Below are 3,898 nucleotides of genomic sequence, written 5' to 3' on the forward strand. Positions count from 1 at the left end.
AAGTCCAGCTCCTTCAGCCTATGTTCATAGAAGAGATGCTCCAGCCCTTTAATAATCTTTGTTGCCCTCCTCTGGAGCCTGTCCAAAAGCTCCAGTCTTTCCTGTGTTGGAGGCCTCAGACTTGGACACAGTACTCCAGCTGAGGCCTCATGAGGGCAGAACAGAGGGAGACAATCACTTCTCCCACACTGCTGGCCACCCCTCTTCTGATAGAACCCAGGATATCATTGGTCTTCCAGGTGGCAAGCACATACTGCTGGCTTATATTAATTTTTTCATCATCCAGGAGATAAGTCTTTCTCAGCAAAGCATCTCTAGCATTTCTTCTCCCAGTTCATATATGTATCTGGGATTACCTCAACCCAAGCACAAAACCTTGCACTTTGCTTTGTTAAACTTCATTAGGTTCACAAGGGACCAACTTTGGAGTCTGTCAAGGTCCCATTGGATGGCATCCCATCCTTCTGTTGTATCAACCACACTGCTCAGCTTGGTGTCAGCAACAAACTTGCTGAGGGTACACTCAATTCCACCATCTATATCACTGATAAAGATGTTAAAGTTTACTGGTCCCAAGACAGATCCCTGAGGGACACCACTCATTACCAGCCTCCACCTGGACATAGAGCCATTGACTGCAACTCTCTGGCTGCAATCTTCCAACCAATTCCTTATCCACCAAGTAGTCCACCCTTTGAATCCATGTCTCTCCAAGTGAGAGAGAAGGATGTGGTGGGGAACCATGCCAAACACTTTGCAGAACTCTGGTTAGATGACATAAGTTGCCTTCCCTTTGTTCATTGTTGTCATCACTCCTCCATCATAGAAGGCTACCACACTAGTCAGGCATGACCTTCCCTAGGTGAAGCCATGCTGGATGTTTCACATCACCTACTCGTTTCCTCATGTGCCTTAACATGTCTTTCAGGAGGATCTGTTCCACAATCTTCTGAGGCACAAAGGTGAGGCTCACTGACCTGTAGTTCCCCGGGCCCTCCTTCCTCCCTTTCTTGTAAGTGGGATTGAAGTTTCCCTTTCTCCAGCCTTCAGGAACTTCTCCTGACAGCCACAGTTTTTCAAATACGATGGAGAGTGGCTTGGCAACCACATCAGCCAGCTCCCTTAGGATCTGGCATGCAAGTTATTCACACCGATGGACTTGTACACATTCCATCTCATGAGATGCACACCTGACCCCTTCAAAACCTTTCCAAGGGAAGCAAAGTCCTTTTTTATATTTTTAAACTTTCTGGTCACAGCCTTGAGTGACCCAACTTAAAAGACCAGGAAAATCTTTATCATATGCTTTATCATATGCTTTATCATATGCTTTATCATGAGATATTATCTTCTTGGTGCCCCTAATGTGGGCTTACGGCAGGCAGCAGACTTAGTGTGCTCAGTGTCCCTCAGCAGAGAGTCTCCAATTACTAAGACCCTTCGCCTTCTTTTAGTGGCACTGGTCATAGTTTGGGTACTCAAATGAACTTTCTTTGTATCAGTTTCAAGCTTCCCTGTTCAAAGCTGCTATCCATAACTTCTTTATCCCATGTTGGTGGGACTTTATGGTCAAAAGGGTGGCTTCTCTTTTTGACCTGAGCAGAGGTGATGGTCCAGCACCCCTCATCCTCCTTGTGTTTGTCCTCTGTCTTGTCAGAAGCCTACTTATCACCCACCCCTTGCTGGGCACCAAGACAGGGTTGTCTGCCTGCAGAACTGTGCAATAGACGGCACAGTTAACTTCCCTCTCAAATAGCTGAAATTATCTCAGCCTGACAACCTCTTCTATTCCATGCTGCCAGCCCTTCCCCTGCTTTCCATCCCTTCATTTTCTTGCCACTATTTCTGAAGTGGAGATATATCAATGGAAACCACTTTGCCGTGTTTCAGAAATCATCATGTTGGTGTGGATTCACTTAGCCATGTGCAGAAGGAAAGCATTGCCATTCTGTGATTCTGTGATTTTGGCAAGAAATCATCATTATTTCAACTCAGATATCCTCTAGATTTCATGTATCTCACTGCTTTTTTCCTCTTGGAGATATGAGGATGTTTAAATCTCCCACTGAATACTGCAATTTTTTTCCATTTATTCAGTTTGACATCCATCCCATGTCTTTTTCTGCAGAGCTGCTTTCCAGCTAGGTGGTCCCTAACTTGTACTTCTGCATAGAGTCATTTCTTCGCAGGTGCAGGGATTGGCACTTCTATTCGTCAAATTTCATGAAGTTTTATTCTATTTGGTAGATGTTTCCAGAGACAGTTCATTTTCTTTGGGTTAGTTAAAACCTTCTTGGGAAATAGGATTTAAGCTTATGAGTTGTGTAGTCACAGCCCTGCCAACCAGCACTTCTTGATCCCATATGCTAGTATGCTCACCTTCAGCTTTCCATCTTACTAAATCACAGAGTCATAGAATAAGTTGGAAAAGACCTTTAAGATAAACAAGTTCAACAATCATTGTAAGCTACCAAATTCCATCACTAAAACATGTCTCTTTCTGCCACAATATAAATGAAATGAAATGGAAAGAGAAAGCTTCCAAGACACTGAGAAATCTTTCTAACCCTGAATCTGGAAGGCTGGGCACAGTTCTCTCTTCCCAGTATTTTGCTATTTTTCTTGCAAACCTTAATCACAGAATCATAGAATGTCAGGGATTGGAATGGTCCTCAAAAGATCATCTAGTCCAAACCCCATGCTGGAGCAGGAGAACCTATGTTAGGTCACACAGGAAAATGTCCACGTGGGTTGCAAATGTCTCCAGAGAAGAGACCCTACAACCTCTCTGGGCACCCTGTTCCAGTGTTCTGTTACCCTCGCTATATAGAAGTTTTTTCTCATATTTTTATGGGATCTCCTACGTTCCAGCTTGCACCCACTGCCCCTTGTCTTATCATCAGTTGTTACTGAGACAAGTCTGGCTCCATGCTCTTGACACTCAACCTTTACACATTTATCTTTAATATGTATTTAATATACATATTTAATATCATTTCCTCCCATACATGACAATTTTCCATTCTTGACCTCGTTGGGGATTTGCATTAGTCTGATTTGAATCTTCAGCAGAAACCACCTGTAATGTTCCCTTCACCTTAAAGATATTCCTTTAGCACTTAGAAACATAGGACTAATGCTTACAAAGGTGACAGACTGATCTTTGAATGCTCCATGAAACACTGCATCTGTTGTGTCTGAGGGTAAAACTGTCCCTGGAAAAGGTCCAAACAGAATAACGAAACACTGGGAACTGAAAAAAAACATATCTAATTTTCAATGTCTGTGAGTTCCTTTCTGGAGCCAAACCATGTAAGGGAAATTGTTGAGTACCTACAATTATTTAGCAATGGGCAATTTCATTCTTCAGCTATTCCTGTGTTGAAAATTTCTTCCTTTCATAAGGACAAGATGGTTTCTGTACAACTTTTGTTCACCAGAAAGCACTTTAATACACTAACTATACCTGTGTTATGAGTGCTTATCCTGTAAATATTATTGGGTAGTTGTGCCAGGAGTTATGGAAGTTACTGTGCTAGGAACATATCTGGCCGCAACAGCGTCTTAAAAACAGAGATGCATCTATAGTTACTAATAGTGAATACACAAGTAGAGGTGATGTAAGCAGAATTAACACTAGAAATTGTAGGATATGAATTGTAGGTGAGACAAATGTTCTCACATTCCCTGAAATTCAGTGCTGCTGGTTCTTCTGTTCTTTATCATGTGTCAAGTTATCTAATATGTGGTTGTTTTTTTCCTTAAAACTTGAACTTTTCTGAATCCTGCAAAGAAAAATACTGTTCCTTGAAATAAATAGATGAATTACCCTTGTGTGCCTGAAAAACCATTGTGAGGCTAAAGACCATCCCTGAAATCTATCCTTTTAAAAGTCTGT

The 3,898-nt window shown here is 42.0% G+C and overlaps 1 long non-coding RNA gene across 1 annotated transcript in view; it reads left to right on the forward strand.

The window, feature by feature from the left end:
- The first annotated feature begins 836 nt into the window (after positions 1-836).
- Positions 837-3,898, forward strand: part of LOC109365192 — a 7,337-nt gene continuing 4,275 nt past the window's right edge. Inside the window, exon 1 of the long non-coding RNA XR_002110834.1 lies at positions 837-962. This is a non-coding gene — a long non-coding RNA (uncharacterized LOC109365192). The remainder of the gene's footprint in view (positions 963-3,898) is intronic.

The sequence above is a fragment of the Meleagris gallopavo genome, unplaced genomic scaffold, assembly GCF_000146605.3.
Source record: "Meleagris gallopavo isolate NT-WF06-2002-E0010 breed Aviagen turkey brand Nicholas breeding stock unplaced genomic scaffold, Turkey_5.1 ChrUn_random_7180001957925, whole genome shotgun sequence".
Lineage (NCBI taxonomy): Eukaryota > Metazoa > Chordata > Aves > Galliformes > Phasianidae > Meleagris > Meleagris gallopavo.